The sequence below is a fragment of the Solanum lycopersicum genome, chromosome 9 (genome assembly GCF_036512215.1).
Source record: "Solanum lycopersicum chromosome 9, SLM_r2.1".
NCBI lineage: Eukaryota > Viridiplantae > Streptophyta > Magnoliopsida > Solanales > Solanaceae > Solanum > Solanum lycopersicum.
In genome coordinates this window covers 57,495,050-57,508,899 of record NC_090808.1, presented here as the reverse complement: position 1 = coordinate 57,508,899, position 13,850 = coordinate 57,495,050, and positions in this window count along the sequence as shown.

The window sequence follows — 13,850 nt, the reverse complement described above, 5'->3', positions numbered from 1 at the left end:
TATTAATAATCAATTTAATTTACTATTTTTTGTCCTTGTTGAATTGTGGTTGAATCTAACGACACTCCAAGTACGTGTGGTTGCCAGGTCATCCCTACACTCCATGAACTTGTTCAAGAAGAAAGTATAATGGAAGTAAAAGCAAATAAAGATATATACTAACGATCTGGCTAAGACTTTTTCTTAAATAATATTAGGATTTCTTTATAGATGTTACCGTTTGTAATATCATACAATTGGATAGATTTGTATTATGTAATTTGATGATTTAGCTCTTCGTAATTAACAATGCAACTGTATATAAATATTGATCTTACTTTGTATGTTTTTTTGAATGGAATATAGAGATAGAGAAACTCAAAACGTAAAATATGAGAAAATATTGATTCCATTATGCCTTCTTATTAAAGGAAATAAAGTTGCTTATATGTAGGCTGATAACATAACAACGTAATCAAAACTTACGCTAACTTATTCCTAAATAATAATATTTTCTTCTTTTAAAAAAGAATGACGTCCTTTTCTTTTTAATCAATTCAAAAAAAATAGTAGTTTCTTTCCTTTTTTTGTAACATTTTAATTTTAGTTTTTCACGTGACATGTTTAAAATTTCAAGATTAAAGCACTATATTTTACACATATGACCTAACTTTAATTTAAGACCACAAGATTCAAAAGTTTCTTTATTTTCTTAAACTCAGTGTCAAGTCAAACTAGACCACTATTTTTGGAACGGAGAAAGTACCACTTATTCTCTTCTACAAGTTAGGAGTTAGCTACCCAGTTACTAGGTAAAACAAACTCCATGTATAGTAAAAGCTACCCAGTTACTAGGTAAAACAAACTCTATAGTAAAACTGTTAGGGAACTCTCCCTTAAATTGATGTTTCTAACACAGTTTAGAGAGCTTCAATTTCTTCAATATGAGTAGAAACTGAGTATTCTTCTGAACTTGAGAAAAGTTTCCTTCTTCAAAGCCTTTGCGAAGATATTTGCTACTTGGTCTCGAATCTTGTAGTAATGCAACTCAATTACACCATCATGATACCTTATTACATGTATGTGCTTGCTTCTCCCATAGAATAACAAAATTTTGAACACTTTGATAGTTGAACTATTGTCAAAATATATGTGAGTAGCATAAGCTTGCCCACATTGAACTTCCTCAACCAACTTTATAATCTAGATGGCTTGACATGCACATGTTGTTGCAACACTGCTTATTTGGTGGATAAAGTTACCATAGGCTTCTACCAAGAAATAGCAGTTGATCCTTTAGTTGCAACTGTACCAAGCTCTTGACGCTTGTTTCAATCTATATAATGTCTTTTCAATCTATACATCTTGTTCTCATCTCCAATCCTTTTATAGCTGAGAGCTTGATCAACATACACTTCTTTTTCTACGTTTCATGTAATAATGTAAAAATACTGATTTTACATTTAGTTGATACATTGACCATCCATGTTGAGATGTTAATCCCAAAATCATCTAGATTGTTTCATGTTCTGCAACAGGTTGAAACACTTGAACATAATCAAACCATACTCTTGCTTATACCCTTTTACGACAAGTCTAACTTTGTATTTGTCTATATCTCTATTTTCTTTCAACTTTGTCTTGAACATCTATTTTACAGTAATGTTCCTTTGACCTTCTGGTAATGTTGTAAGTTCCCAGGTATTGTTCTTCTCAATGAAAGATATTTCCTCTTCCATTGCTTTCAGTGCTTCATCAAAGCTAACTGGTTCACATTATGCAAGTACGCAAAAATTAATTATGGTGTCAACACCAGTTACCTCATAATCACTTACCCAAGCTTGTCTCTTAATTTCTCTGCCTTAGTTCTTTTTGTGCCCCTAAAGTACTTGAACTGAGATGTGAAGATTCAACCTCTTGTATTTGATCTCTTCATAAAAAATTGTTGGTGTATGTTCGCTTCTCCTGCCAAAACTCTTCTTGAGAGAAAATCACATCCCTGCTAACAATAATCTTATGTGTGTTGGAATTATATAATTTTCTAAGCTTTTGAACTATTTGCTTTATCATCTGATTTCTTTCTCTGATCTGGTACATGGCATAGCAAACAATAATAAAAATTGAAATGACTTGGATCGGGTCTTCTTCAATTTCAGGCTTCTTCTGGTGTTATATCTCACACAACAAAAGCTGGACTCCTGTTTAAAACCTGTAAACTATAGTTTGTCGCTTCAGCCCAAAACTTTTTTACTACTTTGCCTATAACCAAATTCTCCTTACCATATCTATGACTATTCGGTTCTTCCTCTCGCTCGCTACATTTTGTTGTGGAGTGTAGGCTGTAGTTTTATGTCTTTTAAAGCCATACAGCTCACAAAATCTTAAGAGACATGTAAACCGTACTCACCACCTCTATCCGTGTGCAACACCTAAATAGACTTTCTACTTCATTTTTAACGACTACCTTAAACTTTTAGAATGCTTCAAAGATACCAGACTTTTCTCTAAGAAAATGAACCCAATTTTTCCTATTGTAACCATCAATAAAAGCTGCAAAATGCCATATTCCTCAATATGAAATTAAACTAATCGGTCCACAAATGTTAGAATGAACAATTTCTAGTACTTTACTATGTTCTTTGAGTTCTACCTCTTAGAGAAGATTCTCTGTGTTGCTTTCCGATGACACAATCATCACAAAAGCTGAAAGGTTTTTGGAAGACCAATGACCATGTTCTTTTGTTGAAGAATTTTAAGTCCTTTAAAATCTAAATGGTCATAAAAAAAATGGCATAGCCATGCTGCCTCATTCAATTGAACAGTTAAACATGAACGTCAAGTACTCGGAACATTCTGTTGGCAGTCATATTTAGCTGTGCCACAAATACAAGCTTAGCATCTTAATTTTGCACTTTCGTTCTTTATATTCAACTCATAGTCTTTCTTATTGTGATGCCCAATGCTAAGAAAATTAGTCTTCAAGCGTGGCACATAAAGTACATCAAAATTGTATGTATTTCATTTCCTTTTGTCTGTACTCTAACCTTACCTGTGCCTACTGCTGCGAGTTTTGAGTCGTCTACAAACCTCACTTTGACTCTAAAAGTTTCATCCAAGGCAAAAGAGACTTGGACAGGATTGAATCGAATTATATAAAACGAGAAAGAAAGAAATTATATACAATTTGAATTTGTATAAAACGAGAAAGAGAGAAAAACAAAATAAACTGGGCAGGAGAGTATTTTTATTGTATAATTATAAGTATATAGGACGAAAATATATGTATTTGCATGTGTATATGCAATTTTCTTTCGCTTTATACAAACATAAACGCAATTTATACATTTTGTTTCGTTTGTATAAGCAAGAGAGGCGAGGATGACGAGCGAGATTAGGGAGAGTGGTGAGGGAGATCTGGGAGAGGGGAGAGAAGGAAATGAAAATATATGCATTTATACAATTTCCTCTTGCTGTATACAAACACAAACACATTTTATACATTTGTGTTTGTAAAAAAGCGATAGAGGCGAGCGAGACTGCCGCCAAATGAGAATGGCGAGCGAGACTCCACCAAGGATACTGGCAAAAATAGCTATAGTTTGTTATAGGGTACAATTAAATCAAAGTATATTTATAGCATTTAATTTGAATTAATAGTTTGTTATTATATACAATTTTCCCTATCAATTTTGTGTTGTATTTTTGCAATGTTAGTTAGTTAATTGTATTTTTCTAAAATTATCTTCCTTTAACAATAGTATTGTGATAAAACAATGAAGAAAAAAGGGTCCGGTACACCCCTCAACTTTGTCATTTAGAACTGATATACCCCTCATTATGAAAGTGTCTCATATTATTCTTACAGTTATAAAAACGACTCACATATACCCCTACTGTTATAGATTGAGTTCACATATATCCTTGATTTATCAGAAAGTGAAAAAAATTGTTTTAAATTTATATTTTTTAATTTTAATTTTCTAAAAATTTGTGTAGGGGAGGGGTATATATGATCCTTCTAGCAAAGTCAAAGTATATATTAGTCTCGTTTATACATAAGTTGTTCTTTGATCCTTTTTATTATCATTATTTGAGTTTTTTTTTCTTATTCTTATTTTATGTTTTTGTTTCATTTCTTAGTGTAAAGAAAAAAATCAATATTAATTTTTTTGTGGCTATTATATAATTTTGACTACTTATTCGACTACATTTATTTTTATTTTTTGTATTTGAAAAAAAATTGGGTCATCTATAATAAATTTTACAAGAAAAATAGTGAAACATAAATAAATTTGACCATGAAAATAATAAATTTAAATTATCCCTAAAAACAAACAAAGTCAAAAAAGTTATGTGTGAGGAGGGTTAAGTATCTCCATTAGACCTGTCAATATGGGTTAGACCCGTTGGGCCGGCCTGACTTAACTTGGGATTTAATAGGGTTGGACTAAGAATTTTGGAGCTTATTTTAAAAAAGGATTTTTTAGTCCGGCCTAAGTAAGTCTGTTGATTTGTGGTGTTTGAGAAATATCGATCGGGCCAGGCCGTGGACTAATGAAAATTAATTTTAAAATATAATATATTATTAAAATTAAAAATTAAAAAGAGTCCAAACTTAAAACAATTAGGTTAATATTTTTATTTAGACAGTAATACTTTTACTTGAGAAAAACTTAATAATTATTATAAAGATAATTTTATTTGTGAATTTAATTAACAAGTAGTAACATTAAGACCTCAATTGTTTTCATTAAGATTAAGACGTCTGAATCTGAATACACATCTTAATATCAAGATGTGCATTAAGATCTAGATGTGTAAATCTGAATAAACATCTGAATATTAAGATGTTGTCTTTGGGACGGTTTGTTTTCAATATCTGAATGCTCATATGAAATTAAACGTTATATCAATAAAATCTTATAAAAACCTTGTTCGTAAAATAGTTTTTTTCATATAAAATAATATTTTGAACATTTTTACCGTAACAAGGTAATATGATTTATCTTTTTAAGAATTTAACATCAAGTTACATCATTAATATGACTATTTTTTGCACTCAAATACTTTGAGAATCTAATATAATGTAATATAAAATAGTTTATATAAAGTAGTAAATATATTGTTTAGAAAAATATTTTATCTTATAATAGACATTTATTATTGTTATCGATCAAATAACTAATACTTTCTTATTTTTTAAAACCGTGCTAAATATTATATCATGAAAGTGCTTGTCAATTCAAATATATTGATTAATTTATGTTAATATCAATAAAGGAAATTACAATAGTAAATATGTGATTAACATTAATTAAATAAGAAAACAACTTTTATGAGTTGTTGTGATGCAGTTGAATTAAGATAAATGTCTTATTTTTTAATTTGAATAATGTTAAGAGTGTGTTACAGATATGATTCATTCATATATATCCAGACCATTAAGAGGCTTATAAGAAATTAAACAAATGAATTTAATGAACAGAATCTGAATAATTAAGATTCATCTCTTAAAAACAAACACACTTAATGAGGCAAATCTGAATAATTAAGATACATATCCCATTAAGTACCAACAAATGAGGCATAACATCATGTAATAACAAATGAGGCATAACATCATGTAATATCGTTTTGTCGATATTTATGATAATATTTTTAAATTATGATTTATAATTCAATTTAATAATTATAAAAAATAGGGCAACTTTCACATATAGCAAACAAAAAATTCATATTTGTATGCTATAGCAAAGTTTGCATAATTGCGCTCCATAGCAAACATAAAACTGTATAATTCGCTATACATATACAATTGTATAATTCGCTGGCCTAAATTGTATAATTCGCTGGCCTATTTCGCTGCAATTGTATAATTTATTTTGCATACAGTTGAATCGAATTAAAATGTATGTATATTGCATAATTATAAGTGTATAGCAAGAAGATATATGTTTTTCTCCCGCTTTATACAAAAACAGAAACACAATATATACACTTCTGTTGTATAAAGCTAGAGAAAATTGTATTTCACTGCAATGGTATAATTCGTTGTCCTTTTTCTCTGCAATATTTGAAGTAAAATGTTTGTAAATTGTATAGTTAAGTGTATAACACGAAGCTATATATTTTTGCATGTGCATATACAATTTTCTCTCGCTTTATACAAAACAGAAACAGAATTATACACTTCTGTGTATAAAGCGAGAGAGGCGAGCGAGAATGGAGAGTGGCGAGCGAGATTTTTGGGAGAGAGACGCTGGAAAATTTTAGCTAACGTTTGCTATGGAGCACAATTAAATCAAACCCTAGTTATTCCATTTATTTTAGGTTATTAGTTTGCTATTATATATAATTTTCCCTAAAAAAAATAAAATTATTTAAAATGTGGGCTGACCCTGCAAGCCTATAGCTTATATACTTGTGGACTAAATCGACCATTTTCTGGCACACACAAAAAATAGGTTAACCCGACCTGACCCGTATAGTATTAAAGCATGTATGGATTAGTCCGGATGAATGGATTATCCCATATTGACAACTCTAATACCCATGTGTGATTATATTTTTTTTAAAAAAAAAATAAAACTGATTTTTGCACTTCAATTGATAGGATACCCTCGTCATATTGTTAAATTCTTTACGTGTTCACTTAGTTTACTGAAGCCCATAATTTAGTGAATAATTTGTTAGTGTAGCTAATAATAATTAAAAAAAAAACATTCAGAACTCTTAGAAAATTACATGAATAAAGTATTCATTTTAGTTCAAATAATAGAAGCTAACGATAAATTCATGTGAATACGGCACTCTTCTCTTTAACATTATATTATTTTCTTTTTGAGCAATCACGTGCACTAGCATCAATCGTAAGTAATTTGAGTAAAAAAATAAAAATTTAAATATCCAAATAAGGTATAACGCGTCGTGTCATAAATAATTATAGATAAATTTTTAAATAAATTTATAATTAAGCAAATAACTTAAAAAGTTCTCGAATTTGAATAAACGTATAGTTAATTGAACAACTTAAGAATAGGTAGCTTACCAACAACTTTCTCAAGCTTGCAATTAAGTAGGTTATAGGTAGCTTTAACTAGATCAAAATTGGCGGTTTGTCAATAGCTTTTAGAAAGCTTTACATCATTTTCCTTTCTTTCTATAAATAGAAAGTCAATTTAGTTTAGTTGTACGTCAGTTTGAATAAAATAAATATCTCTCTCCTTCACTCACATTTATCTGAGTTCTTTGATTATATATACGTAAAAGGGTCAAAATACCTTTAAACTATCTGAAAAATAGTTTATATATACGCTTAAACTATATTTTGGCTCAAAATTACTCCTTTCCGTCAAATTATTGGGTCAAAAATACCCTTTTAATTAACGAAAATTGTAAAATGTCATATGGATGCCACATGGCAACCCAATAGATTTCTATTGCCACAGAGAATAAAAGGAAAAGGGTCAAAGATACCATTAAACTATCTGAAATAGCTCATATTTACCTTTAAATTATATTTCGGCTCAAAACTACCCTTCTCATCAAACTATTGGGTCAAAAGTGACCTTATTAGTGAAAGTTGTTAAATTTCACATGTGTCACATTGACTAAATACTTAAATCTTAATTACTCATTATCCCCTCATTTCATTATTTTTCGAAAACGATTTCAGCCCTTCTCCCTCATTTCGCGGCTAAGGTTTCATAATTTTCTTCGTCGCGGGGTTTCAAAGTGAATATCCGTGGTTATAGGTTAGTAAACTTTTTTATGATTTTATTGTGTTTACAACCACGAAAATCCACTTTGAAACTCATCATCGAAGAAAGTTATGAAACCTTGTGCGCAAAATGACTAGAAAATTGTGAAATTCTATCTATCATACTTTAAAATCGTAACTGTAATAAAATAAGAAAAATATTTACTAACCTACAACCATGAATATCCACTTTGAAACTCAACCTCGAAGAAAGCTACGAAGCCTTAGCTACGAAATTAGAGAAAAGTTGTGAAATCCTAACTATCATGCTTTGAAATCATAAACATAATAAAATAAGAAAAAATATTTACTAACCTATAAGTGTGAATATCCACTTTGAAACTCAACTACAAAGAAAGTATAAAATCCTAGCCGCGAAATGATGAAGAACGGGTGAATATATCATTTCTGAAATAATGAAATGAGGGGGGATGTAATTAGGATTTAGGGATTTAGTCTATGTGGCAGTAGAACTTTATTGGCATGTAATGTGGCATCCACATGACATTTAACAACTTCTGCTAATAAGAAAGGTACTTTTGATCCAATAGTTTGACGGGAAGGGTAGTTTTGAGCCGAAATATAGTTTAAGGGTATATGTGATCTATTTTGAATAGTTTAAGGGTATTTTTGACCCTTTGATTTAGTCTACGTGGCAGTGGAATTCTATTGGCATGCAATGTGGCATCCATATGGCGTCCACATGGCATTTGACAACTTTCGTTAATAAGAAGGGTATTTTTGACACAATAGTTTTCTGTTAAAGGGTAGTTTTGAGCCGAAATAAAGTTTAAGGGTATATTTGAGTTATTTCGAATAGTTTAGGGATATTTTTGAGCCTTTTCCATTATATGTATTATTATTTTGAATTTTATTAGTACTATTTGGGGAAAAGGTTTGATATATCCTCTCAATTTGTCATTCGGAGTTGATATATTCCTCGTTATGAAAGTAACTCATATATTTTTATTGTTATACAAATGACACATTTATACCCTTTTCCTCTAACAGAACTGAAAAAAATAATTTTAATTTATGTTTTAATAGAGGATAGAAATAACATATTTTTAAGGCAAAATTACCATTTATCCCTTATCAGTTTATAACTACAAAAATCCCTCAAACTGATACAATAATATAAGCGTTGATACATTAATCTAATGCGCGAGATATATTAATTGTTAAGTAAGATACATTACATTTTATACATGATACACTAATCTTATGTACATTTTATACATAATACACTAACTGGTGTGCGAAATACATTAATCTGATGTGCAAAAATGAGAAATTTTGAGAATTTGTAAAACTAATAGGGGATAATAGTAATAAGAGAACTTAAAAATGGGATTTCTGTCACTCTTCTTAATTTTTTGAAAACAGTATAATCACATATGAGTATATTTAACTTTCCTCACACATCATTGTTTTTTTGACTTTTTTGTTTCAACAAATAATTTAAATTTATTCTTTTGATGGACACATTTATTTATGTTTTACTAATTTTCTTGTAAAACTTATTATAGATGACTCAATTTTTTTTCAATACAAAAACTAAATAACAATATATTGGAGTAAACAGTTTTAAATTATAATATAGCCACAAAAATTAGTTTAAAATTTTTTCTTTACCCTAAGAAATTAAAGAAAAAATAAAATAAAATAAGAAACTCAAATAATGATAATCAAAGATGCCAAAGACAATTTATGTATACACAAGATTAAAACATATCTTGAACTTTGCTAGAAGGATCATATATACCCATCCCTACATGAATTTTTTAAAAAAAATTAATGGTCAAAAATATAAAATTAGAACTATTTTTTTCATTTCCGTCAAATGAAGGGTATATGTGAGATATTTTGTAATGCTAGGGATATATAAGAACCGCTCGTATAACAATAAGCGTATATATGAATTACTTTCATAACGAAGAGTATATCAGCTTCAAACGACAAAGTTAAAGAGTATATCAGACCTTTTTTCGTAAAATTTACACAAATTCCATTGAATTTTCTGATTAACTAATTAATCACTCGCATATATTTAGTTTATCAGGTTGATCAGATTTATATTTGTATAAATTTTTGTCAAACTGTTCGCCTACTCAAATTTGCTCAACTCTTTATGTCTAGCAAATAGTATTAACGAGTCTATGTTTGTAATTTCCATATAACAATCAGTGAGGAATTAATTTTGTCTTGTCTAATCACAATTACCTTCCCGATTAGGATTTATAACTCATTTTGCTATCATTTATGCCAAATCTTCAAATTGTCATGCTCAATCATAAATGTGTAAATAGTACCTTATTGTTTATTACGAAGTTGTTATAAATAATTTATATCGTAGTGAATGTTTAATTATGTGAAGTCATTTTAGGATATAGTTAGGAATCTTACTTGGGGATCAAGTTAGGTTTTCCCTATAAATAAAGGGTTTTTCTTTATTGTAAATAAAATTTGTGAAAGATCTATGAATCATGAATATACATCAAGAGAAACAAGAAGTCTTCTCTCTACTTTGTTCTTCTTAATTTATATAATTCCATAACACGTTATAAGCAAGATTGTTCTATTCTTAAAGAATTATCAGCACGATTATTCTGTACTTAAAGAGTTGTGATAGAAGACGAGAAAAGTGCAAAAGAGATCTTGCATTATGCAAGAAGGTTGCAATAAGGTTCTTATATCTTCAAGGTATGATTTATCTTAAAGTTATAGTTATTTATGTGAAAAATCTGGAGGTACCATCTAGAGTAAGTATTTAAAGAAACTTGTCGACTTCTTATACAGTTAATTTTAATCGATTGGGAAGAGAATATCTTGATTTATTTTAACAATTAAATAAGTAGAATTTAGTGAGAGATATGTTTTCAACATTTATAGATATATATTATTAACTACTAATATTGATTGTAATAAATTAATAATCTCAATTTTGTGTGTAATTACAATGTACGATCATATTAATGATCAAGTGATAAAATTACAATTATTTTGAATATTTGAGGTTGAGTTATTGTGGGTAAGACAATTGATTTAAGTTTTATCGCACCAAAAGAATAAGATGATGGATTTACATTCAATCGCACCAAGGGTAAGACATTTTGTTAAAATCTTGGTGCAACATGATGAGAAAATATTGGGTTTAAGTTTCATTGATTTATGACCTTAGACATTTTTATATGGACAAGACATTGAATTTGAGTCTTAATGCACCATATTGATGATCTAATAATGACTAAAGAAAAACTAATGTGTTTTTTATGAGAAGTCATGAAATTTACAGAGTTTGCTTCATTGCTAAAGTGAATGTGGTAGTGGTGCATAATATGTCTGAAAGAAGACAAGTGACTAAATAATGCACATAAATATGAAATGAGGTACTAAAGCTATCATAATTTGATATGCTCATATGTTTGTATTTCATTCACGAAGAATGAGAACTTTTCATAAATGCAAAAAATATAGATCCATTCGTTAAAGAGAATGAGGTGTAAGCCAACATGCTAGGAGTGAAAAAGATTGCAAAATTTGGTCAATGATGTGGTATCACGGAGAAGACATGTTTTATAGAAAAGTTGCATACTTTATTTTCAGGCTTGTATTGGACAAAAATTGGTGCAATTGAGACACATGTTATGTAGTAAATAAGAAGTTTACTAATTTCAATATTTTCTTAATTTGGTATGATTTTCTGGGACCTTATTAGCCTATAATGTTTATACGAATTATGGAAAATTAAAATGGACATCCATTGAAGAACCTAAAAATTCTTTTAAATGATAAATTTTCTTGTACTGCTAGTTAGCAACGCAAGTTTATTTTGAGACCATCATCAATGAAAGTTTAAATCAAATCCCATGCGTTCTTAGAACGTATAGATGGATATGTGGACCTATTCATTTACCTAATGGGTTGTTTAGATATTTAATGGTACTAATAGATGTTTCTTCTAGATAGTCTCATGTATGCATATTGTTATCTCGCAACTTGATGTTAACAAAAATATTGGTATAAATGATATGATTACAAACACGATTTTCTGATAATCAGATTAGTCTATTCAGTGATGGGATCGCGACTCACCTTTAGAGGAGGTAGAGTAAGTGAGAAAAGATAAATGTGAAATTTACTCCTGGAGTGTTAAAGTTGAAATTTTCTCATATAATAGTAAATTAAAAATTTACTAAACCAAAAGGCAATCTGTAAATTTGGAATTTACAAGTACTAATATTTTTATTAGTCGGCATTAATAATTGGTAACCCCAAAGTTGTGCATACATGGTGAAAGACATACATTAAAGAATTTGAAGATTCTTCAAGAATTCGTTATGTTGCTTGTTCTCGTGATAAGTTGATTGGATCAAATAATGTTGAGACCAAATCCCTAAATTCTGAAAAGTATAAAAGGTGAATATGGGCCTGTTTGCCTCGTATGTGATACGATAAAGAGATGCAGATATAAGATAATCACATGTGGGTTTGTCGTCAACATGTAGTTTGACATTCACAAAATTATGTGTGCAAGAAAATTGGGTTAAAATCACAACTTTCAGAATATGAAATCAAGATAATTCATCTTGATAATTTGATAAATATCCAAGCTGGTTTGACATTAAATTCCTCAAATAAATAGTCAATCATTGCTTATGAGAAGAAAGTTTCATGGTCTGAAATATAATGTATTACATACTAAAGTAGTTGTATACATCAGACGAATAAATTATGATCAGATTTTCTATAAATTGAATTATGATCATTGACCAGATATTTTTTATCTGATTATTTTGATATCTGATATATAATCGATGAATATACAATGATGCACAAAGATAGATTCTCCAAAAGTTTGAGATATATGTTAGTTTATCTAACATAGGGGGGAGATTAGAAGCAACACAAGAATTGTAAATACTCCTATTGAATTTCCTTAAGGATAGAGTCTACGACATGCTTGAAGCATGATAGACTAATCAATTCTAAATAAAATAATCCTTGAAAAAAGGGGGAGGATCAAAGAACCAAAATGATCATAATAAGGGGAGAATGTGCTCTTGAAGAGCTTACATGATAACACTTCATGAAACCTCATTAGAGGGTACGTACCTAAAAATAATAAAGTGATGAGATCTCAACAAGTTATTTCATATTGTGAATCGATATAAAATGGTATATTGTTGATAATATCTTTAATACAATAGTGCACAATATTGTAAGAGATTACGAGGATATGAATTCTACGTCTATTAAACCATGTTGTTGTAGAAATAGTTATCATGTGAAAAGTGGAATGATGCATCTTGGTAAGCCTAATGTTTATTTGACTTGCAATCTAGGCACTAAAAGATGTCATACATTTAATATTGAATGTTTTCAATCACTTGACAAAATTAATACGAAAAGTCATGAAGGATTCAAAATCTAAAGTATGTGCAAGTTTTTGGAGAACTTGTTTATAATCCTTATAAGGATTAAACTTATTCGAAATGCATGAAGCATATATTAGTATTGTTATGAAAGTTGATAACTAGAATTGAATCTTGAAGAGTTTTCAAAAGACAATAGATTATTTGCTTAAAGAAGTTGAAGTAAGGAACTTGCAGAAATCTTTGACCTGAAGGAAAGATTCATAAAGGAGATAGAATGAAGCATATTTCGTCAAAGTTTTTCTACACTCATGAACTCCCAAGAATGTTGATATCAACATGCAACATGTTTGTTCAAGTAATGCTACAATTGATTTATTCACCAAGTCTCTACCAATTACAACTTTCAAGATGGTGCACAAGCTTGAAAAACGAAGATTCAAATCTCTGGATTAATGTTCTCATTAGGGGGAGTTAATACGTGATGTACTCTTTTTCCCTCACAAGGTTTTGTCCCATTGGATTTTCCTTGTGAGGTTTTTGATGAGGCATCCGTAATGTGTATTATTAGATATGTGTACTTTTTTTTCTTCATTATATTTTTTTTTCATTGGATTTTATCTAGTAAGGTTTTAACGAGGCACATAATCTTCCGACATTCAAGGGGGAGTGTTGTAAATAATGTATATTATAGTGAATGTACAATTATGTAGAGTCCTTTTAGAATATGGTTAGTA